Source organism: Rhea pennata, chromosome 3 (genome assembly GCF_028389875.1).
Source record: "Rhea pennata isolate bPtePen1 chromosome 3, bPtePen1.pri, whole genome shotgun sequence".
NCBI lineage: Eukaryota > Metazoa > Chordata > Aves > Rheiformes > Rheidae > Rhea > Rhea pennata.
Window position 1 is genome coordinate 12899546 of NC_084665.1, and position 26599 is coordinate 12926144.

A 26599-nucleotide genomic window follows, 5' to 3' on the forward strand; every position below is an offset into this window, starting at 1 on the left:
CTAATGGGTAGTATGTTTCCATGTACAAAGGAATTTTTTTGAAGTATTAGACAGAAACCATTATTGCTGGTCTCTTTTCAACCTTCTTTTTGTTTAGCTGCAATTTTGCCCTCCTTGGAGAGGGCTTTTCTTTTGGGTTTTCTTAGCGTTTGCAAACGCCAGTAATTAAGTTATTTTTCTTCCACTGAGTGTTTTGAGTTTTGCTATGTAAACTACACAGGGGAATAAATCAGTGACAGTTGAAGTCACTTTGGGTTCAGCTGAACTCCTGCTTTCCCCTTGTTGCAAAATACGTTTGGAATACCTGAAAGCTTGTTATTTTTCAGAATGACCTTTTAAGCCACCTTATCGATTTCTTCCATTTTGATACTAGTCACATTAGACCTATTTTCATACTTGTTAGGTCTATGTTATGCAATGAATCTAAAGATTTTACATTTAAGAAAAAAAACACTTTTTTCTCCCTTTCTTCAATGTACCAGAACCATTTGATGATGATGTTATAATGCATATTTTGAGGCTTCGAGACAAACTTGGCTGGGAAACAAAGTTACCATCATGTGAACATTTAGCTAGAGAGGCTGATGTAACCAGGCATCAGAAGTTTGCATTTATGGTAATTTTTACTTTCCATTTTCCACATCCTGTGTAATTATACTCCAGAAGTGGTGTTGGTTATAAATCTAAAATATTTAATTCTTGACCATTTTTTCCTCTGAAAATGATGATTCTGTCCTTAGAACCAACAAGATACTTACTAAGAACAGACTGTTAGCAGAACTATATTCTAAACCTTAAAAATAGGAAATAGAAGCTGAATTACACTTTGCAATGGACAGAGCCATGCTCTAATGCTGGGAAGAGATGAACAGAGTACTGGTACCAAGAATTACTTATTCTATATCTGGATGCATAGCAGTCACTTAAACTGTAGCTAGTGCTCCACATAGCTCAGCTGTTCTAGCACTACCTTAATTACAGAAGAATCTTGTAGCAGAATTATGGTAGTGTCTGTCCTGATGAGACATGCCAAGTGTGAGGCCAATATTTGTTGTGATTTGGCGGTCTGCTCCTGATGCAGCTGAAATATTCTGCTATGCAAGTGCAGATTACTAGAGGGCCTCCTGTGCTCCTCTACTAGTTTAGTGAACTTAGAGACAGACACACACACATTTGATCTAACTGTATTGAATATTAGCATCTACAGCTTTTGTGTGTATGCTTTTTTGTGAACAAACAAAATAACCAGTGCAACAATCTCTGTGCCCAATGTTGTTAGATCTTTTGAGGCCACAATTAAAAAAATATCATCAGCATTATATTTCATTCCTTGGGATTGAAATCTCTCTGCAAAGTTTTAAGAAGCATTACAGTTGTCCACAAAATTAGTTTGTTCCAGCTACAATGATGTATTTGCAAAACAACTAGATACTAGTGATATTTATAGTCTTTAACTGTTTGGTGTTTGCTGTTGAAGAGCTTTGCAGTATTGTTTAAACTGAACAGTGCTTACCACTGATTTTATGTACAAAGAAACTGAATTACTGGAAAGTCTGTGGCTTGTTCAAGTTTACATAAGAAAATTGTTACATGAACAGGGTTTAGTCCTGTCCCTATGATTCCTTGTCCCTATGATCCATCTTGTTTTTTCAAGAAAAGATAGTAATATTTAACTTTCTGCTGATGGAACAGATGAATTTAGAGTGGGGCTGATAACGTAGAGTAACTTTCCAGTCAATTCAGTATTGGTATTTACTAAGCTTATTATTAGAAAATTTTGGTACTTACTTTCTTCTTATATATATATGTATAGATATATAACTTGTAATCATGAAAAATAAATTACATACCTACATATAGATAATTTTCTCTTTTGACAGAAACCTTTATTGCTAAAAGATAGTGGAGAATATATATATTGTCTTCGAAGAGACAGGAACAACTTTAAAGCTCCCTATAACCCATATGATTTACAGGCTGTCTCTGTGAATACAGCTAGACAAAACAAAGAATATTGGACTGTTACAGCATCATTTGTGTCTAAGGTAGTAGCATATTGTTTAAAACACAGAATAACATGAACTTGAAGATTTCCATAGATAGAACCTTTTGTTTTTTCACTTATTATCATGCCATACTCCTGTTACAATTATGTTACCTTATTTACTTAAGTGCTTACTGGTCCTTCCTTAAGTCCTTGTTGGCTTTGGGCTTAACATAGCTGATCCTTTTGCTCAGGCATGTAGTTAGATCTTGAACCATGCCCTCCAGTTTAAATTTGTAGGGGTATTAGTAGAGGGCTAGCTTTGCTGCTCGCTGATCCACTGATCCACTAACTATCTGCATTTTTGGACATTTTAATGCACTTCAGGGTATAGACTTAGATTCTTCATGTTTTGATTTCACACATGGGCATACCCTTTACTGATGATTGTGCATAAAATTTGTAATGTTCACGTCTTATGTTTGTTTTTTCTCCTTTTTTTTGTTCTTTACCTTGTAAATAGGTAAGCCCTCAGTAACTGTTTAGTGATTAGCCTTTGTTTAGTCTTGAACAGCATTTCCCTTTTTTGAAGAAGAAAAGGACAAAGTTTATTCTTTCACTCAGAGTGAGATTTCAGGATTGTTTTAAACCTGTGTAAGGCTTCCTCTAAGCCACATATTCCATTCTGTTGTGACTGGTGATTCTATAGCCGATGTGTTGGACTATCTCATCATTTAAGCTGAAAGTGAACTAAAGTCTTTTATATGAGTGTTTGTCAGCTTAGTTTTCAGTCAGATTAGAAAGCTAATCCAGCTCACCGAGAACACGGAGTACTGATATACCTAAAAGGACTAAAAATAATGCCTTTTAAGAGTCTGAGTGTTACATCGCATGATGTTTCAGCAGTTCTTAAATGTCTTTGTAAAGACTGGATTTCTGCTTCATCCTTGAATCCTTTATTCTTTTTGACATCAGTAAAGTTGATGTGGTAGTATAACACTAACCTTGCATGGAGAAAGTGATAACTGCATCATTTGCATAACTTACATAATTGGATTGTTGCTGGATGCTGAAGTTAAACTTTTCATTATGTATATGAAACACATGAATGTCAGAAAATTACAAACATTGCTTAGAAACTGATGCAATTACTTGTATTATGTGGCAAAAATGTATTTGCTGCCAGTGGAGGTATTAAGATTTTATAAAACCAGACTGGGAGAAGAGAATAAATGTTTGGAACCTGACTGGAGAAAAAAAAGGCTATAACCTTATTCCTTTGCCTTAAGGATGCTTGCTACAGTGCATAAATTTGAAGTACAGTCTTCAAATGCAAAGAGATTTTTTCCAAAATGTGTCTCATAAGATCTACCTTTTGCTTTGGCTAAAACACAGAATGATTAATTCAAAACAATTAATTAGTGCGTCATAGCAGATCTGCTATCTCTGAAAGATAAGAACTGATATGTAAGTATATATGTCCGTTGCCAATTTGCTATTTGCTTGCAGTCAGAGTCCAGTCCAGCTTTTGGAAATAGATTATACTTATTTATGACTTCTCATTTTTATAGTCTTTCACACAGAAATGAGCATTCTTTTAGGAGAACAAAAGTTCACTTTCTTTGTATGTTATTAATTTGTTTATGAGATGCTGTTTTCCTACCTGAAAGGTATGTCAGAGGTTTAAGAAAAGGTTTTTTGGAGATTGTTGCTGAAAAGTGTTATGGTGGCTAATTTCTAGGTGTGTATAGCTGTCAAAGTTTTATTGGAAATCTTTCCACATACTAATTCTCTTTTCCTCTTGTTCAGTGTTGCATCTTGTAGCAACTAGAAGAAATTGATATTCCATATTTTCACTTGTTAACAATAAATAATTACATTCAGATTTATCCTTTTTATATACCTTGTCCAAGATAAGTATTTCTTTGCAAGAAAGGTATTGAATGGGCCTAAATGAAGGTGATTTTAAAATGTACTGAAGAGTTTTCTAAATAAGGATGGGCTTGAATATTTTCCTAAATAGTCTGTATGTGCCATATCATATACTTTGAATCATGGAAACATATTGATATTTGGAATGATAAAAACATGCAGTGACGTCAGACTTGTTCAAAATTAAATGAAAGCTGCGTTGATAGATAACATAAGATGCTGTGAATCACAATTCACAGAGACCACCATAGAGGTCATCTGAATTCATGTGTTCGTCTCGATGTTGGTGAAGATTTTGTAACACCTGTTAATTTTTTTTTAACAAGAAGTAGTATAATATTTCTTTTTTTCCCCCTAGTTTTCTGCAGAGCATAGATTAGGAGAAATAGAAATGATACCAGTACCACAATGGCTGCGTGAAAGACAGCTGTATTATAAATTACTCAATTTTAATTTATTCTCCAATTTCAGGTAAGAAATTAAGAAAAAATTAATTAAAATTAACCAATGACAGTAATAACTTTCTCATATCTTTGTATCCTAAAGTGCCAGCTAGTTCCTTAATACTGTGTTAATTCTTTTATTGTTGTTTTCAAGAATAAAACTATTCAAAGAGTACTCAAAATATTTTTGTCCTGATGTCTAAAACATTAAAGGAACAAGAAGTCCTTCTTTCTATTTTGTTATTTTTTGTTTCTTCTTGCTGCTTTAAGTATAGAAAAAATATCTCTAATCTTCATAGGTACTAGATTTTAAGAGCTAAGTTAATTCTTCTGTTCTCTTACACGTTGTAAAGAATGCATGATATACCTAGTACTGTTGACCTTATACAGAATGCATCTGAACAAATTATGTAGTGTAAAATAGAAGAAAATGTTTACTGTGAAAATGTCACATTCTTTTGGTTGGCTGCTATGGAAACACCAGTAAAAACATAACCTCTTGCTTAAATAATAATAAACATCTATATCTTGCCTATTTGCCTTAGTATTTTACCTTTATTACTTTTTATTATTTATTTCCAATTTCTGTTTGACTTTCAATTAGAGAATATTACTGAATGTCATTCAGTTTTGAGATTTGATCTCATGTGTCTCCTGTTCCTTTTGTACATGCAAGTTTTTTGTGTACACATCAGGCATGACAATCATGGAATCACAAAAATTTCCGCACTTTTGAAACTGCAGTTTATGTAGGCCATTGCCACATTTCACATTTAAAAATTAACCAAGTAATCGTGACCTTATTTCTTTCTGCTGACACTTGTTGTCACTGAATATATGTGTATGTGGCAGGGAGTTAAAGATCACTGTGGTGGGAGCGTTCAGAAGGCTGGTAAATCAAGCCAGTTTTAAGCTTTTAAGCAAAATGTTACTGGATTGGCATTCTTTCACCACACGCCTCTTACTAATATCTAGTTCTTCCTCATTATCAGTTGTTATCACTACATATTCATACAGTGAGTTGTTTGCAATCTTTAGCAGTGAGTATACAGTATGACAGAGGTGCCGCAGCTGATGCTGCGATGCCACAGTGCCAACGCTGATGGCTGCCGTTCTTGATGGCCTTAGTCACTGAGGCTGAAGTAACAGGACTCAATATTTCTTCACCAAGGGAACCTGAAACTATAGTGAACGTCTGCTGCCTTCTCTACACCAGATTGGGGGGGGTTTACTGTTCTATAAGGTGGTGTGAGTTTCTAGATAATTGGCCTCTCCTCCTGGGCTAGGTGCTGCGAGAGCGTGGTGGGTACTTTGCCAGGCTCCAGCAGGTGCATTATAGTGTTGCTTGGCTGTTTTGTTTTCCTTTGTTTTCCTTAGTTCGCTGCTGCTGCTTTTCTTAAAGCAAAAGCCCAGCTGTTCAGGTTGTGTTTTATTAATGGCCAGTAATTGACCCTCAGTGAGTTATTTAAGACTCTGAGGCTTCTGCTTTCTGTGCCCATATTTTCAAGGCCTTTGCTATTATTCCATGCTTAGACTGTGTCACAACAAGAGACACCTGGTACCGAGCTCTAGTTTATGCAGATAACAAGCCTTGATAAGAAGCCTAGCAGGGCTGGGGCTAGCACAGTTTATGTAAAGCACAGAAGCTTCTGATTCTTAGTTACAGTGGCAGTGTTATTTTTGCTAGGCTGTTGGGCCCAGAAATACTTACGCAGTTATAACGTATTAGCATGCTCATGTTTGGGTTTAAAATAAGATAATTTTAAGGTCTCCTTAGCTTGCTTTTTCTTTTATAGGTACAACAGGCCTCTGCTTTAGCTATACATTTCATTCATCTGTAAAGATAGGTGAAGAGGTGGGGAAGCAATATTTGGGAGTGTATTTAGAAATCAGAAATTGGCTGGATTATCTAGATCTCTGCATCCTTCTCTAGATTCAGCATGATGAATTGATAGTGAGTTGTTGTGACAGCAGGTGTGATAGTCTGTAAAACTTTACATACATAAATAATTATTTCTGTTGCTTCTAGGATGAAGAAATATTTTTTAATCTGGAAAATCAATGTTAGAAGAAGCAAGGCAAACAAGAGCGAGTCAATCTGAATGTAGGTTTTCCATGTGAAAAGAGTTAAAGGAATACTTAATCTTCTGATGTACACCTTATTAATTTAGAACTTTCCTGAAATATTTAATGAAGCAACAATGTCTATTATAAAAATGCTAGGTTGTCTATTGATAACTACATGGAAGACTTTCTGTAATAAAAATTTTGATACCTTGATCTTGTTGTGAAAAAGCCTAGAATCTTAATCTGGAGAAACCTGGGCTTTAATTTGGTATTTGTCTAGTGCCGTGCACAGTAGGATTCTACTCCATGACTAGGCATTTTCAGCTATAAATATGATGAAAATAATAATTAATATGATGTTCTATTGTAAAGTGAGAGTGATTGTACTAAATTCAGGCTGAATATAGAGTGAATGAGAAGATGGAATTCAGTCTACATGTTGAGGCGAGTGAATAAAATCCTGTCACAGTTCATCTTTTCTCCTTGTTGGCTTACATCATTAGCATGCAAACAATATTTGTAGTACGTAGGTTTGATAATAATAAGAAAAAAAGACATTGACTTCACTAGAGATTTTTTTTTTTTTTGCCCCATTTTAGTGAAAATTTAACTTGTAGGTTAAACAGGGTAAATTCCTACAGGTTTTTAATCAAGCCTTGTGTTAGGAGACTTCCTTCTGAGCTACTGGTGTGTAGCTGAGACAGGTTCTGTGCTTCTGGAGCTTTATAGAGTGTGCTTTCCTAAGGACCTTGGTGCAACATCCTGTTACGATTTTCTGTGGCCTTTATGCTTTGGGTGAATTTTATATCAGAATGATAGGTTTGTACTGAGAGCATATGGATTAATCTTTCACTCGTACATAGGGGTGAGGACCTGTGAAAGGTTTATGTCCTTTCTCTTTCATTTGAGTACTCAAGTGGAAAAGGCATAAGCTATCAGGTATCCTTTGTCTGATTTTAGAGTTACTGAAATGGGAAAGGTGTTAGAGTAAATAGAAGTTTTAACTACTTAAATTTGAAAATTGTCATTTATAGAATGAATCATTAAAAATAATTCAGAGTGAGTCAGCTTATGCAAGAAAGTAGCTATTGAGTTAGAGACATGTTCATTATTTCATATGTTAATACTTAACTGATACTTAACTCTTCCCGTAAAACCAATATTTTTGTACTTGGAAAGCTTGCCAAAATTTAATTGGGGCACTTTAAATGACCTAATTATGAAATATTTCTAGTATGTTTTATCAAAATGAGATTTGTATAATTCAAATGAGCTGTCTTTCGAAATGTTTTTATGTCCTGATAACATTAAGCTATAACTGATTTTTAATTTAGAAAAAGTGGTCCTGATACTCTTCACACTTCAGCATTTGAATAAATTTGTGGTGAGCTATTCCTGTAAACAAAGATGGTGAAAGAGAGTCTCACTGCTTCATACTCTGTAGATGTGTTTTACTGACCTTTTGTTCCTGTTTTTATTCCTCGGTATATTGCTGCTCACATGAAGGTGTTGGACCTTCATGTTCGTGGGTTAGAGTAGGATACTTCTTCAAAAGGAGGTCACAGAAGGACTTCTCATGCAGTGTTGGTTACTCAGCTTGTTGATGCAGTTGATTGATCCTACACTGGCTTACGTCCTTATCTATTACAAAAAGCACTTCAAAAGTTGCTTTTGTTGTGTTCAGATTTTTTACATTTCTTAATTGTGCACCTCCCATGATCTGGGATGTCAGTGTAAAGCTCTTTGAAGTTCCCTCGTGTAATATGCAAGATTTGCTATGCTATTCTTTATTTCAAGGTCAGTAAAAAGGATACCTTGAACATAGTGAAACACAAACATACTTGAGCTATATGTTTACTGCTTAAATGAGAGTGCTTAAGTGAGAATTTGTAGTTTTGGGTGTGAATTGCAAACGCAATTGTCTTATGACACACCAGTAAAATTCAGTATGTTATGGCATTGTCATTTATATTAACAATCAATGTGTCTTGCTTATGACTCTGGTCAAGTGTTTTTGTCTGACTTCAGTTATTTTATAATTGGGATAACTTAAGATTCCAATTTAAATTGCTTTGAGGTGTACTGGATGCATGTTGTAGATTTCTGCTATGTGGTTAGATGCTGTAGATGCTGTTCCAATATAAATTGCAATCTTTGCTATTAATAATGCTGAAGTTTGCCAGAAGCTTTGAAATAAACTTAGCAAAAAAGGTTTTCCCATTTTGCAATAGAAATTTTAATACTAAAATTTCTACAAATTTGGATTATTTGTGAACACTTGTAAACTGCCTGAATGTTATACCTTGGACATCTTTTCACAGTACTCAGTGAAATATGATTTTGTGTTCTGGTATATACCCTTTAGTGTCCCAAATATGTTCTTAATTCAGGTTTCTTTATCAGTTATGTATATCCGTTTGCACTGAATACAGATTTTGTTTTCATCTTCAGCTTCTTATGTGGTTCTACATATATTGCATTTTTCTTTCATTTCAAATCACTGTGCCTTTGGATTATTCTCTTTATCAGTTTTTTGGGTTTTTACGTGTTCATTTGGTTTTGCATTGAGTACAATATAGATGTTGCTCTCTGTTGCCAATAATTATGTACTAGAAAGGCAGAACAGGGAGGGTAAAAATTATTTTTAGCTATTTATAGTAATCTTTCTCATTTATATATTGACTTACCATTTTAGGTGGAATGGTCCTGTTCATTGGATGACTTTTGTGAAGAAGGTCTACAAAATAAGCAAGCACATAGTCAAATGCAAGCTTTCAGAGAAGTGATTGTAGCCATTGAAAATGCTTTAAGAGTAATTATTAAAGTTCATTTCCAACTTTACTTTCAGGTTTTTAGCCTATATCCTTTATTTTAATTCTCTCATGATATAAAAATTATAGGTGATATGAACAGAACTCACTGTACCATACAGGTTTTCACTTTTTTGTTTACTTATTTGTATTTTAATTTTGGAACCATTTGTATTTCACTGAGATCTGCAGCTTTATCTTTTTTTAACTGAAAATAATCTAAATGTTTACATGTCTAAATGTTAAAAATCTTCTTATACTTTATTTAAAGACCTCTGCTAGCATAGGAAGTTATCAGCATATACTAACAAATATTTTTATAAACAAAGAGATACCACATAAACTGAACATAGGAATATAAACGATGTTTACTTTTAATAACTATTAGTGTGCCATCCTGAACAGCAGGAAGATTTGCATATGTATAATTTTGAGATCAAAGCCTCTCTCTCTCTCCCTGTCTGTATAAGAGGTATAATACAATTAATTCCAATATATACTGTGCTGTAAGAATCTATAAAAGAATTTCTCATGTTGGAAACGGGAAATTTTTGTTTAAAGATGGAGCGGACACTCGTAGACTCTGAGTCGTCACACATTTTTTTTGTTTGTTTGTTTGTTCGTTTGTTTTTAATGAAACTACCCAGGACAGCTAGAGGTGCAGTATTTCTTGGTGTTACAGAAGCTCTTTCATTCAGATATTTAAAAGCTGTTATTTATTAGATAAATGAGCTCTGCCCTGAAACTGACGTGTGGAAACAAGTTTTTGCATATGTTCTAATTCCAGAGCGTTCACATGTAGCTGCAAACTTACTCAGGCACAGACCTTTAGAAAAAAAAATGCGTTTTTTTTAAATGGAAAGCTAATTCAGCTTAGAGGAGGATATAAGGACATCTGCAAAGATGGTGCTTGTAGAAGTGTGTGCCTGAAAATAGGAGGGAGGAGGCTGAGGAAAGAAAGGCACTGGATTCTGCACTTGAGGCTGTGGTGAGCTGCTGGCTCAAAATCTTTCAAGTAATTTCCATTTTCCTTACTGGAGTTCAAAGGGCAAGGGAGCATTTCCCTTCGTCCCACCTCCTCCTATAAATGTTAGTTAGTATGCTTGTATTTCTGTTATTGGCAAAGTGATCTTGCAGATCTGATCTTTTATATATGGCGTTTTTTTATGTCATCCTCAAACAAAAAAAATAGAGTTAGTTTAAATAAATTGCAAGTAGATAAGGGCTTACAACTGTGATTTTTAGTGCAGTAGTAGTCTCTGGATTGCTTTAATTTTATATTTGTGAAAATGAAGGCTGAAATAAGGATATGAATATGTTCAAAACCTAAGCATCGGCTTTAATTTTATTGTAAAACTCTATTTACTGCTCTGTTTTTGATTATTTTGTACTATTTATCCTTGTTAGTTATTCAAATTTATTGAATGTTTTGAAACTTTCTTTCAAGTCCAAAGTCTAATCTGAATTTTCATGCTGTCTCTGTCTTTACACTTCTTCATTTCTGAAAAATGCAGAAGAAATATACAAAAAAAATCATTTGATGTTCTGTTTGTAACATACCGTAATTAATTTGTTTGCTAATGTACTGTCTCTAATACCATAGGTATCAGAAAAGAAGGAAGTTAAACATTTTTTTTCAGTTTGTTACCAATGGACAAGAAAATAAAACTGGAAGATGCGGAAATAGGTGAATGGTATCAGATGAGTGCTTTTCAAGATTTCTGCAGCTAATGGACAAGTTCTTCCAAGATATGCTCTGTTGCACAGTGTGATCCAGCTGCTGATGGGGTTATTGAAAAGTTCCAGTAATGTTCCTGCTTCAGATGAAAAGAGCGATAATCGTACAAAGTTATTTTCGTGTTTCGGGTTGGAAGGATTTTTTTGAAACATTTTTGGTTATACTGGTTTCTTCGAATCTAATTTCTTTCTTATTTTGTATTGGACTGGTGGGATATTGAGTTCTTGCTTTAAAAAATGCTTGCTTAGTCTTCCTCTCAGCTGAAGCTGCCTATAAGGCTGACAGATACGATGTTAAATTACTAATGCAAGTATGCATTTTTCCTTTTGAATAATGATAAGACCAATTAAAATCACAGTGTGATATTGGGCTAGAACAGAATGCATGATAGATGCTTAAAATAGGGCTTCTGGAAATGCTATCAATGTAACTTCTTTTTTCTAATTTTTTAAATCTTGTTAAAATTTCAGGGATTATGTGAACACTTATGAAGAACAGCTAGCCTGTTGGATGCAGAGAAACTTCAGGAGGATCTAATGATTTTATTTAGCACTCTGAGAAACTGTAAGAAGAACTGTTTTGTCATCCAGGGGAGAACCAGGCTTCACAACCTCAAGCATTTACTGAAATAGTTACTGGAGCTGATATTAATAAGGTAAAGAGTTGTGGGGGCAAATCTGAAGAATGAAGTGTAGAATCATGGCCAGCTTCTGTGCATGGTTCCATGAATAAGGGGCAAACTGTAAAGATCTCTTTCTGCTCCAGTCTATCAGTTTATATACACTGTTGGATATCATACTGTAGGTGTGGAACTTAAGTTTCCAAGGTAAGAGCCTCAGTTTTCTATGTAGGTGGTGAGAAGCTCCTAAATTAAATACTTTATTAAATATATGGGGAGCCTACACTTCTAGTTTAACTCTCAGTTTATGTGCATGTCAATAGATAATTTGAATAACCCCCATTTTTTTTCCTCTTACTGGTCATAGACTTGCCTCTGTGTGAGAAGTAAATGGCACTATCCCTCTTTGCATCAGAAAGAGCTGAGAAATACTGTAGTTTCTTTAATCTTTGTTGAATATCTGCTGTTTATTTCAGTAGGTATTCATGCATGTCAAGTAAGAGTCTTCACATTTGTCAGGAGGAATACTAACTGGGAGTAATTCATTGTTCCGCCATAAAATTGCACAATACCTGGTTTTTAGCTAACATTTATAATATACAAATATGAAATACTGTGAAATTAAAGAAGTGCTTGTAATTTGCAAAAATACTTTTTACTTAGAGAATGAATATCAGGAAAATAGAACCTACAGCTTTTATATTGAGCAAGTAATAGAATGAAGTTCATGGTTCTTGTTTACCGGTTCCTTCTGTAATGTTGCTCATTTCACCATAACAAGGAAGGAAAGAAGATGGACATAATATTGATGGTGGCTCATCATCTTACCAGATTTGATTCTTTGCCAGCTTTTGTTTTGAGATTCAAGTACTTCTTGAGGTAAGCATCATATAATCCTTTAAAAAGTTTGGATTATCATTGTATGAAGTGACTCATTTCTTCTCATACTGTTCAGTAAAACAATCTAGCTTACAATGTTTAGGTCAAGTAGTATTTTTGTATGTCTGTTTGATATGATTTGTATTTAGTTTGAAGAAGCTTGGCGTTCCAGCCTTAAGTAAGCTTAGCATTAAAGTTGGTTCTAGGTCTGTTTAAATACTCTTAAGAATATTCTTGAAAAATCTGTGTTAACTATAAAAATGTAAGTCATAATAAATGAGAAATACAGTTTAGTTACAGGCAGTACTCTCTACTGAGTAGATTCTGTGCTTTAATGAAGCCCATGAATTCTACCAAATCTCGCACTAACTGGCTGTGTGACTTTGGCAAATCGCTTGATTGCGTTGTGTTTCTCTTCCCTGTTGCATAGTAAGATATCATGCTGTTAGTGTATTTATGATCAGTTATTTATTCTAATAGAACTTAAGTCAGCATCCCTTGTGTGATATATTAAGCTTGCTTTATAGCTGCAAATTCAAGGAAGAGGAATGACATTCCCCCATTTTCCCATTCACCACCCCACCACCCCGCGATTCTAGGAAAGAGAGCTTTCCCAAGCAAAGAAGTTTAGAAAGAATACAAGGATAATGTACTGGCAACTGGTATACTTTCTATTGCCTGCCTTTACCTGAGCAATTTGTCAATATTTTGAGTCTTGCAAGTGGTATTGCAGTCAGGTGCAATAACTTGCTTCTGTGGATGTGTCTGTATAATATACTGTAACAGAAATGAAATGGATGCACAATTTGTTCTCTGTCTGTTACACAAAGGTGCATGTATACCTTCATACAGACAAATAACAAAAAACAAATTATAAATCTCCAAACAGATCTCTGCCTCAGAGTGGCTATGTTTTGGTTTGGATGCCATAAAATGGCTTTGTTCATCCTAAATAGGAGGTTGTAGTCTTAGCCCACTTATATATTAATTCTGCCCATTATAATACTCCTTTTTGGTGTGTGTTTTCCCTCAGAGAATTCGAGCTAAAGCTTTTGTTATCAGCGGCATTCACTGAAGAGACATCCTTATTTTGAATATCCTTCCTTGTTTAGTGTGAAGTATTTTAACAGTGTTATTAAGAAACAGTTGTCTCTGTTAAATAAAGGAATATTTGATATGGCTTTATTTAGCCTAAATTTCCACGTTTTGGATTATTCATTGTAATTTATGCCATTGAACAACAATGTACTGGCTATGTTAACCTGGACAAAATTGTCTAAGATCTATGTGAATTCTTTTCCAAGAGTAGAGAGAGTTTAGAGGAGTTTTATGTTTATGTATGTATGTATTTATATATTCTTCTAGAAAGAAACAAGCATTTGGCAACCGCCCAGGCTTGCTAGCTTAGAACATCAGATTACGCCTCATGGAGAAATTTTCGTAGCTGGTTGTTCAGGGTTTTACACAAGTATTAAAAACAGGTCTTCCACTTTAAAAAAATAAAAGCAAAATAACCCAAATCACACTCCCCCCAAATCTTTAGGTAACTAAGAGGTGGTTCTTCTAGCCATCCTCCGTAATGCCTTTTAGATTCAAAGATCTGTGAATCTGCTAGCCTGACTGATCTGAAGTAGCTCACAAATGGCCCATTCAGCGGCTGATCACAACCCCTCCGGAGTGGGATTTGGTACCTTAGTGGTTATTTGCTATTGACCAGTGTTCTTGAAACTACGATGAGAGCCGTTTAAGTCCCAGTAATCCTACTACTGATTATTAGAGTGTCGTTGTTCATAGTAATTCCTTCATAACGTTGCATAGTTAGTCACTGATCCCCTGTGATACCGAAATCAACCATATTCTGCTCAGTCTGAGGACCTACTAATGAGTGTCAGCATTTTTTTCATTTTTGTGATGTCAGTACTAAGTTCTCCTTTGCTGGTATCTAAAATGATTTGTAATCTAGTACTCAATGGTGTTAATTCTAGTATCTGCTATATCTGTCATACCACATTCAGGAAAAAGTGCGATGCTTTATTCTTGGTCTTAAGCCATACACACACAGTGTTACCTGTTGAATTATTTAGGGCCTGGGTGTATTTCCCCAACCCTGCAAGAACCATATTAGTAACAAAAACTAGGTCCAGACCATGTTTTCTTTCACTGCCAACCAAGAGCGGCTGCTCTAAAAGGAGTCAAAATCAGTTGAATAAGCACAAGAAACGTGTCTTTTTATAGTGTTTGCTAGTAGTCTGTGCTTCTGCAAGACTACTGTAGTAACATCTATTCTGGAACTACCACTTGTGAATAAAAACTTCAACTAATAGATACTACTTCCACTACTGGTTAAGGTTCCCTAGATAATCTGTTAATGGGGACCTATTAGACATAGCCGCCTTATTATGGCAAACACCCAATGCATTGGTCCTTTCAGAATTCGGAGAGATCTTGCCAAAGAAAGCAAAGACCTTCAAGTAAAAAAAATATATATATTTTTTATAACAAGAACTGCTATCCTTGATAATACAAATGGAATTAACAAATTATTGTCTTCTTGACAAGATACAAATTTATCAGTTGGGATTCTTTGTTTTCACTGAAAATTTGCCATAATACTTGAGGGAAAAATTAAGATTTGTTATTGCAGATGTTAACTTCTGGCAAAAAAAAAAAAGTACTAGAGGAAGCCAGAAAAGCAAAAACAAAAATTTCAAGCCATTCAGTCAATGTTGTTTAGACCTTTCTGACACTATTACTCTGTAATGTCAACAAAAATAAAAATAACCTAAATTCTACCTTCATGAAGTAAATACTCTGTGTTGCATCCACATAAACAAAAGAAAATTTAAGAAAGTTTCTGCTTAGTTTAAAGTGAAAATAACACAAGCTGTAGCCTTACTAGAAGCAATCCTTTTACCTAACAGAAACCAGATCAAGAGAGGAAGTACAAATTTCTTACAGGGATTTCAAGCATAATTTTACTCTGTCTCACTTCCTTTATACAATAAATGAAGAACAAAAACTATCATTTCGTAAGGAAGCAGCTCGTGTTTATGTTTTTGGAAATTGAGTCACAAATTTACATCCACATTATATCTTACTAGAGTGCCAAATTTGTATATATGAAATGAAGAAATTAGAAAATTAGCTAGAACAGTCTTTAGGTTTCACTACTTGCATAGCTATATTGATTTAGTGATTTTCTTGTTATTGGTTTTAGAAAAAAAATACATTGTAGGTTATGTGGAGAATTTTAGAGAAAACAGACATTATTTATGCTATTTATTTATGTATCATACTTTAAATACTGATATTTGTCTTAATTATTAACCTTTTTTTCAGCTCAGATTTATAATCCAAGCATTTTGCAGAGATTCTCATCTATCAGTCTTCACTTATCCTTTACATAAAATAATACAACCTTCTGGAAGAGACAATGAAGAAGAGCGAAAACAATATCCAAAAGCATGACCAAGTTGAGAATTACTTGTAGGAACAGACTCATGCTACCAAAACAATGTATGTTAAGAAAAGTAGCTTAAGTGGCAAGGGGATTTCAGAATGTAGAAGAATAATTTCAGAAAGCTTATATTTAACTCCAGAAGTGTGTGCACTTCTATATAAAATAAGGCAATATCTGTCTTGAAAAGTTAACATTCTAGGAACAAAACATTAAGAGGGAATACGAAGGATGGAATACTGGGAATGTTGGTATCATAAAATAGAATTTTTAGACAGGCTTTGAAAGAGTTTAAAATAATTGTGCAGTATAATAAGCTGAATAAATGTAAGAAAATACAATTTTGTGCACTTTACAGCAGTCTGTCTTTTTGATAGTGCCATTTTTCAAAACTGCAGTTATTTAGAGGTTTAAGTGATTGCTTGAAATGGAGCTGCTTATTGCTTCTCATTTTATCTATGACCGTATATGCTTCAGGAATATTGCAGTTGCAATTTGAATATGTTAAAGTAATCCTTACATTAACAAATTCTAACAAGTCTTAGTAGACAATTGGTTGCAATTAAAAGATGGCCATTTTTATTGAACAAAATAAAACTTGTGGTTCTTTCTTTTGCAGAGATCAAAGAGTTATATCTGCAGATAGTAGTTGAGCACAACTTGACTCCTACAGCAGACAATTAGTACATTATTGTAGCATGGTGAATAATGCTAAAATTGCTGACATTAAAATCTTAACACTACAGAAGGGATTATCTTCAGAAGATTTCAAGAATGTTCTAGGTAAGTATACAAATGATACAGAAGAAATTTTGTCTATAACTACCAAAAACACATCTGTATGATCAAAGTCAGAAGCTTTAATTATCAGAAAGACTGCCTTCCATATTTTGAAGACTTGATTAATATAATGTTTTGGTGTACAGTAACATTGAAGAAATTAATGCACACCTCTTTGAAGTAAGTGGATTCATAGCTGGTAAGATATAAACACTGGAACAGATAAATGACAATATATTATGAGGTTGTATTTCATATTTAAAGCTCATTGATACTTTTGAAATCCAATACTTTTTGTTGACAATGTCATTAGACACAACAAAATGTCTGTTTGACACTTTAAACCGCATTCTACATTAATCATGACTGTCTTGAAGAGGTATGTGTGATTTATGTGTGTATTCGTAAAGTGGACATACATGTATCCTCTCTCTTAATACTTTTTATCAGGGTGGTCTGTAGAGGGGACACTGATGCTTCACTTCTTTCTTCTGAATCACGAGAAATAAGATAGAGAGCACCTACAGTAATTTGTGTTCCTTTCAGCTACCAGAGCATTTAATTTCTACTGTTTTCCAGTGGTGCAGCCATTTGCAATTCCATCCATGCCTCCTTTAAATATTTAACCACTTCTGAGCCATCTAGCACAGGTACAATAACGTGATAGTGCGGTTTTACAATTACTTCTGTGAAGGATTCCACAATCTGGCATCTAGTGCAATTGTGTGGAGGCTTGCAGTTTGGAATCATCATTGTGTGAATGCACACTGCTCAAACAAGTTATGTCCAGCAACTTTAGTGCTTGAAGTCCATGATCTACATTTCCTGCTCTTCTGTTTCTCATAATCTCAGAACAACTGTGATATATTTAGGATTCTGCATGCAATAAAGAACTAAAGCATGTGCTTTACTTTGCATACATGCACATTCCATGGGAGAATATAGGGTATGGATTCATGCTCTATGATATTTTTAGAGTAGGAGAGTCAGGACTCTCAAGTGATAGCACCACTGCGTATATATACTTCTTTTTGCTTATCATGCCAAACTTCCAATGTGTTTTTCATACTTTTCTGGATTTTGTTGAGCTGTGAGTGTGAAAAACTTCAAGTCGTCTTCAAAATATAACAACAGTAAACTGTTCTGTTTTTGCTTTAAAAAAAAACAAAAACCTTTAAACATTTATAAAAATGTAGCTTGTTTTGAAGGCAGTCAAGACTACGATTTAGTTCATAAATTCTCCACTTCAATTTATAGGGTTGCAAAAGGGTCTTGGAGTTGACTGCAGATACCCTTTTTGTCTTTATAGTTAGATGGGAATCTTGCTGCTGTAACACAAGGCCATAGAACAGAGAAATGTAAAAACTATGGAATTGGACTAATTTAATTTGGCAGTATTTTGTATTAGCAAGCTTCCCTTTTGTCCTGAATTTTCTTATTTATGTAAGGGACAACTTGATTTGTTTCAGTATATTTTGAACTACTTTAGAAATCTCTTGCTTCATTAAAAACATGAGATGAACAGTGTTACTGGTAATCTTTGCACCTCATCTTCAGCGTCTCTCACTTATTTTGTATGTTATTTCTCATCTTTCTCCAAAAATGATTATAAAACAGATAAAATATAAAAATAATACATTTTAAAAGTATGTGTATACAATATTGTAATGCGAAATGTGCTGATTTATTGCTGAATCATTATGATGTTTTGATGATTTCAGGTTATTCAGTCAGCATTTACAAAGTGGAACAAAGAACTAACAACAGTGAAAGTCATAAAAAAGCCAAACCTCCCTTACAGTTAGTAATACTAGAAAGTTAATATAATAATCTGTCTTAAATATGCTTTATTACATGGTCCTATGACTTTGGTATTCCGGCTGAGAAGTGTGCCATATATTGGATTCTTATGGTCAGTTTGTGTGATTTCAAATCAGCTATCCTTATCTGTAAAATTCAATAGATAGTATATTGGTAGTTTACAGTTTGATCTTAAATTTAAGTATGTTGATATCCAGCAATAATACTTTTAAACTTTAGAGTTAGTCTAGTCTAGCAAACAAATAAATAATTTAAAATTTGTTAGTTCATTAGCCTGGGTCATGACTCTGACCCACACATTTTAAACATTATAAATGGCTTTGCTATTCAGTAAACTGGCAGCCCACATTCAGCAAAGCATTTAAACATGGTTGAATCCCATCCATATTTCTTTTACACTGTATCCAGAAACCAGAGGTCAACTGTGTAAAACTGTACACAAACGTATCATTTTGTGTAATCTGACAAGAAAACAGGTTAATGCAAAGTGCAGAGGAAGCAAAACATATGTGAGAACATAGCTCAAAGAATGAAATCTTTTATTTTATTTTATTTTTTTACTTTAATGGTTAGATCAGAATTTTCTAATTTCTGAGCTATTTATTCATGGCCAACTCATAAATATGCCTTTTTTTAATGTATTGATGGGAAATAATCACTTTCCCACAACCTTTGTGTTTTGGTAAACCTTCTAAGCTGTTTAGAATGGGTCTCTGTGGCTAAGTAATCTCAGCTGTAACCACGGAGTTCTTCACAGCTTTTCTACTGTCGTGACATTATACTTTTGGTACTTACACAGTCAGACTTTGCTGTTAGGTAAATTAGGGAATCTCATGGGAGAAATGGTAAAAGGTAGTTTCTTAAATGATCTATTAGTTGTAATAGAGTGTGTTTCCTTATACTTGTCTTTTGGAAATGGACAAGGAAGTTTGTAACTGATGAAGGAAATAGGCTCATAATGTTTGTATTATAAGTCATCCTTTTTCATGAAAAAGCTTATCTCTAACCATTCACTAGGTTAGGAAGACGAACATCATACCTTTGGAGAAAGGAAATAGATTAAGTGTGAGTACCCATCTGGATATGTTTCATCAAGGGAGCTGTTGTTAGTATTTTTCATTAATATTCTTCTGCTAGAGAGTACTGCAGATCCTTAACTGAGAGCTTCTTTTAAAACCTTTAAATAATTTTAGCTGTTTGATCATATCCCTTCCTATTTCTTTATGCTCTACTGTATCACTATTTTATGGTGGTAATCTGTTAGAAAAGGAAGACTTGAAGTAGTAGTGGTATTAAATTTTTACTTTTCTAAGTCAGGTTTCAGTAATGATTATCCATTAATGATGGAATTTATAGTGATGACATTTATAATGCTAAGTATTCCATTGTATAATAATAAGTAGGCTCCTTGTGTTTATATACAAGTATGTGTTACTGTTTTTTTTTTATTTCATTCATTTCCAAAGCTAAACTAAATATATTCCTTTAAAATGTAATATCTGCATTGACCACAGCTCCTGTCAACATAAGGATTTTATTTCTCCATATAATCTATATCTAACACCTATCATCCTTTTTGTATTCTTGTACCTTTATTTGCCTGATTTTTTTATTTGCTTGTATTAAAAATAAGCACAATGTTAACATCTTTTCCCCTTAAGCTTCTTACTCCATTTACTATTATAAAGCTTAATAATAGTTTTACTTAATCTCAGGTCAGTAGCCTTGATTCAGATGAAGTATATCAATCAAGGAGCTTTGTCTATGCTTCTCTATCTGAATATCCTACAATCTTTCCTTTAATGCCAATTTTGAGTCTTGTGATCAGAATCATCATCGTTCCCTAGGGAGAGGGAATCTTCTGTTACAGATTATATAATCTGTTAATTCCTCAGACACCTCTGCCAGCCTGCTTCAGCTTTCTTCGTTTTCTTCTGCTGGGAGTCTCTTTTTTCTTTATAGTCTGAATTAAAACATACTCCAACGAGTCTTCTGTGCTTCTGTCAAAATCTTAAATCATAGAATCAGGAAGCTTGGAAGGGACCTCTGGAGATCATCTAGTCCAACCTCAGCAGGGTCACCTAGAGCATGTTAGACAGGGTTGCATCCAGGCAGGCCTTGAAGATCTCCAGAGAAGGAGACTCCACAACCTCTCTGAGCAAACTGCTCCAGTGCTCTGTCACTCTCACATTGAAGAAATTCCCCCTCACGGTCAGGCAGAACTTCCTGTGGTTCAGTTTTTGCCCATTACCTCTTGTCCTGTCACACGGGACAACTGAAAAGAGTTTGTCCCCATCCTCTGATCTCCCCTCAGTCTTCCCTTCCCCAGGCTAAACAGGCCCAGCTCTTAGAGCTGTTCTTCATAGGGCAGGTACTCCAGCCCTCTCATCATATTCATAGCCCTTTGCTGGACTCTGTCCAGTAGCTGCATGTCTCTCTTGGACTGGGGAGCCCAGAACTGTACACAGTACTCCAGATGAGGCCTCCCCAGGGCTGAGTAGAGGGGCAGGATCACTTCCCTCGACCTGCTGGCAACAGCTTTCCTAATGCACCCCAGGAGACCACTGGCCTTCCTGGCCACAAGGGCACATTGCTGGCTCATGGTCAACTTGTCATCCACCAGCACTCCCAGGTCCTTCTCTGCAGAGCTGCTCTCCAGCACAGGTCAGCCACCAGCTTGTACTGGTGCCCAGGGTTATTTCTCCCTCTGTGCAGGACTCTACACTTGCCCTTGTTGAACCTCATGAGGTTCCTCTCCGCCCAGCTCTCCAACCTGTCCAGGTCTCTCTGAAATCTGTATTTTGTTTTTTTTTTCCTATTCTTAGCCAGTAGCAATAAGTCTGTTGATCTTCCATAACAAGGAGTCTCCAAGCAGTTTGACTCTTCCGCGGGGTCAGATTATCACTGATTTTCTTCTTAAACAATCATGCAGTGTCACCAATATGTAAAATGCTTGTCAAAGCCCACAAAAGTGCTTCATAGTTGTAAGGTATCTTCCAAGATTTGGGGATAGTTACAGCTAAGGAAATCAGCGGGTTTAAGTGTGAATTTAGTCTTATGCTTAAAATGGAAACGTATGTTTATATGGTTTGTTGAATTGGGAGCAATATACTTTGTAAATGAAAAATTGAAATTAATGCATTCAGGTTTAGGTGTCACTAATTCTGACTTTTAAAAAATGAATGGTAAATCTTTCCTGAAAAAAAGGAGAAGTTGACTAATCTTCAACATAAGAATGCACAACATGGGTGCTTTGAATTCAATAGTCAATCGAGATACTCCTATAATGTTTTGCTTAATCAATTTGTGAACAAATTTTGTTCACATCTTCACTGAGTGAAGATAGAAATATACAGTTAAGTTGCCTTTTTTTTAGTCTATCTATACACAGGAAAAACAAGATTGTAATGCATTAGAAATCATAAAGAACAAATCAGTTTTTCTTGGATTCTTGCAGTATATAACTAAGTTTTACCTAAATAATATTACTAATCATTACATTGTTCTCTGCTTTGATGGCTTTGAAGTATGAGTCTTGCCAGTCAAGTGAGAAATCCAGTCCTCCTCCCATGCGAAATATTGCCTAAGATAACTAAAGAGATGATCCAGGATCTTATGGAAGAAGCTGAAGTTGTGTCTAATAAGGCTAGAAATGATGCAAGCTATCAGAATTTCTTTGGCAGTTACATTGCAGATATAAGAACAGCATCATTGGAAAGGATGCCAGAGAAGAATCAGGCTGATGACTCAAGTGTTTAAAGCCTTAATGCAGTGCTCTCTGAAACTGAAAGTGAACTGGATTTCAAAAAAGTATTGTGGGACTCGCTAGAAGAGTAGGGGAAGGTTGATTCTTTTTTTTTTTTTTTTTTAATTGGAAGAATATACTTTTTCAAAATCCTGATACAAATCTAATGTGAAAGGATGTTAGTAGACTTACGTGGTTAGTACAAATAGTAGAAATAAATAAATAAACCCTCATTCTATCATCTATTAAAAAAAAAACAGTAGTTATGCAAAACTTCAGTCTGTTGATAAATAAGAGGAAAAGTTGATGTACTGATAATAAAATACAGTCTTAGCTGGTAACATTAGAATGCTTCTATCTGCTTCAAATAGATTTCTGCTGATTTTTATCAATGATGCAAAGCCAAACTGAGATAGGATGAAAAAAGAGTTGTATAGATAATAAATCTCTAATAGTTTATAAAGTTAAAAAATGATCTGATTTTTCTTGTGTTTTGGGGTACAGAAATGGAAACTTACATTGTAGGATTAAGGATCTTGATGTTGAGGTTGTTTAGAAAGCTATATACATATGAATAATAGTATTTTTAACAACATTCATATAAATGATAAGAAATAGAACAAACATAATAGTACCATTGGTTTAAAACCAATAGAAACTGAAGAAAAAGAGTAAAAAAATGTTGTTTACGTATCTGTTCATTATAGTGTCTTTTATAAATGGAAAGTCTGATTCATTACAAGTGTATTACTTTCCAAGGTTTCAGAATGATGTAATAACTGCCCTTGATGATTTTAAATAATTTTTCCCTGTCATCATGGTTTTTACACTGTCAGTATCTTCAGTCAAGACATTAGGAAGCTATGGCGCTTGTAACTGGGTAATGAGTGTTTTGAGGTAAGAATTTTACTCTGGATAATGTTCTGGAGCTCAGTTTAAATACTTGTTTCATTATTTCTGCATCGGAAGCTGTTTTCAATATGTACATGAAAAGTGAAGTTATGATTTCTCATGTTTTTATTAAACTTTTAGGACTGTAAACAGCAAGCTTTATACTTAAATATTAATTGTAAAAGCTAAAATAAATCATCCAGTTTCATAGTGTTCTATTTCTGAAAACTTGGGCACTTAAGGTGTATTTTGCAGGAACTAACATTCTGTTCTGTGCAAAATGTTTTCCGCCTATCTTTTACTCGACCATTAATAAATAGTATATTTTTTATTTTAATTATTCCAGTACTGGAGAGAACAAACTAACATACCAATAACAGCTACCAGTGGAACTAATTTTGAAGCAAATTACCGTTGGAACAAAATACATTTCTATTTGTCTCCTTACTGTTCTGAAACGATAACTTTGATAATTTCATCTGCTGAAGATAGTGGTTCGGTTAGAAGATTCTCAAGTAACAGTTTCAATGGTTAAGGACTCTTGCTGTGTTGGACCTATTAAGGTAAAGAGTATTTGTCATTTGTTCGTATTTGGATTGTGTTTTAAGTAGTAGCAAAAGTGACAGGTGGTTTAACAGATATTCTTCTTTATACCTGTATTCAGTTGGTCAGTGTTACCTATTGAATATCCTATCCTTTTAGATGCATGGAAAAGACCTATATTTGGAATGAAGAAAATATATTTGTAAATTTAGATAATTTTTGTATAATTTGCAAAGCATTGTTTATATAAAACCCAGGATAAATTGTTTAAAATAGACTGTATTTTTTTCTTTAAATTCAAAGTTCATACATCTTTTTTTTTTTTTTTTAATTTGGAGTTTATTTCTGTATATATGATGCTGTATTGCAGAGCTACTAGTGAAAAGTTTCCTCTGATAGCTCTAAACTGTGCATCAGTAAGCGAATCAGCAGCAATTACATAATATAGTTGAGCTCTACTTGTGATTTGACAATTTTTTGTTTGTTTGTTTTAATTTAGTGTTTTGTTAATTTGTATCGTCTGGTTCCCTGATCTCAACTTTTCTTGTCAGCTCTTCTGAGACCTTCACCAATCCATATTATAGCTCTAAAATTACTTCACTATACTGGACCATTAGATAGTAGGTTGCCTTTCTGACTGCTGCTGAGCGATGAAATACAATTTCATAGAACTATTTGCTATAAAACTCAAGGACTAACTCAGATATGGTAGCAGTCAGTTCAGAGCTAACCGGTTCCATCTACAGTTTCGTATGACATTATGTCATTACACAGGATTCTTGTTGTGATACAGCTTTTGACAGCGTGCCCCTCAGTCAGTCCAAAAGATTTTAAGGCCATCTTTACAGAATAAGCTGCTGCTAAGAAGTGACCACACTATAAATGCATATAGAATATCACTTGGAGGAAAAGTTCTTTTTTGATACGTGCTTCTCATTCAAAACTCACTAGCCCTTTCCTGCACTTTGGAAATTTATAGAAACCTTTGGATATTAAGGCCGAAAGAAATTGATGGCATGCTATGTCCTTTGATATCGTGAGTCCTTACTATGCAGAGAAAGAGGTGGATGAGTCCACCTTCTGCTAGAACTGCTGTTGACAACACCAAATCCACAGGACTCTGCTTAAAACCAAAGCCTCATAACAATTCTAGAAAGCTAGAAAGACTGGTTTAATTACAGCAAGTTGGCAAGGTCAGAACATTCCTTTGAGTGCCTAATGTTTTGGGCACCCACAGTTGCTTTCTGGGTGGATTAAATTATCCATTGCAAAGGCGTGGAATTTATAATAGAGAGACAAGGTTATTGCTTGGTGTCAATTGCTTGATGGCTATTCCTCTGGTCCTTTTGCAAGGAAGCATACTGTATAATACTGACTGCTGAACTGCGTTTAGCTTTAGAGAAGTACCAGAGTTTCTCTAGCACGTTCTACTGACAAATAACTAACAACTATATTAAGACAAAACTGTCCTAAGAAATTAGCAGGGTGTCCCTTGAACAATTTCATTAAGGTTTGATAGGGGTTCGTGTGCAAAAATGATGGTACAATCAAGTTGTCAAGCAGTCGTGGACTTGCTATGGGAGAAAATATATAGTATGGTCAGACTTGAACAGCATCATGCATGTGGTGTGGAAGTTCTTATATCATCCATTATTTACTCCCTGTTGGCATAGTTTCAATTGCAGTATGGATAAATCGTCAATATATAGGAAAATTTTGATGCTAGAAAACTTTGTCATTAAAATGCATAAAAATAGAAAAACTCCTACGTAATGCTGTGTTTATGAGACAGCATGCCAGGTTTCCTCTTTGCTCAACGTGTACTTAATAGTACTTCTGTGAGTTATTCCCATCTTGCTTCCCTGTTACTCTTTTCCATTCCCTTAACTATAAAAGTTCTGGTTTTGCTTATGTTAGAGGTTGTAACTGTTGAGCTATATGTAGTTATATAAAACTGAATCTATTGTTACAGAGTTTCATTTTACAGCTAGTGTACTGTGTGTACAAATGATATACTTGAACTAATTGATAACCCCAGGGTAGGGGGCTACCTGCTGAAGGAAGGTAGTGGATTCAGGGTTGAGGAGGTCAGTCAAAATGTATTTTTGTTCTTTGTGTGCTACCACTTGCACTTACAGTACTCAACAAATCATGCTGAAAAACAATGCTGAATTGTATTTGAGGAGTAGTTTTATTGTGCACATATTTTTGCGTCTGGATTATAACATAATTGATTAATAGTTTATACGTGCAGTATAAAATTTTTTGGTTGTAAATTCAATTGCTTAGTAATTAATGAATTTTTAATAAATGCAGCATCACAGTAGGTGCATTCCCAGCTTTAATATTCTCTATGAAGAAATGTCAGTTCATAGTTTCTAAGGGTAGATGCAAAAGTTACAGTATGGTGATACCCAAACTAACCTTGAAATCCCTGGTGCTATAGACAACTTGAACTTCAGAACAAGCGGGTTATCAATGATCTAAAGTTACTTGAAAATAACATTAATTTTATTTAAATGCTTTATACCTGTTTCACTCTGTAGATGTAAAATACTAAAAATCACTAATGTTGAGATTTCCAGTTTGTTGATTATTTGAGATAGAAAGGTGTTATATTGTTTCTTTTGGATTTCATGTTGCATATTTTTCTTCAATTTACAGTAAATACATATAAAGGTTTAAGCACTGTTGAGTCTTCTTTTTCTGGATAATTTTCTGAGGGATGGGCATTTTGTATACAGAGAGAAAACTTTTCCGGCGCTTATAAATGAATATTAAGGGATCTTCCTTAAGAGCTCTTTGGAAGTATTTTCCTGCACTTGGAACTTGAGCAGTGCTTACATTAACAGGCGTAATTTGAAACGCCTGTGTTATCCTGCTGACCTCA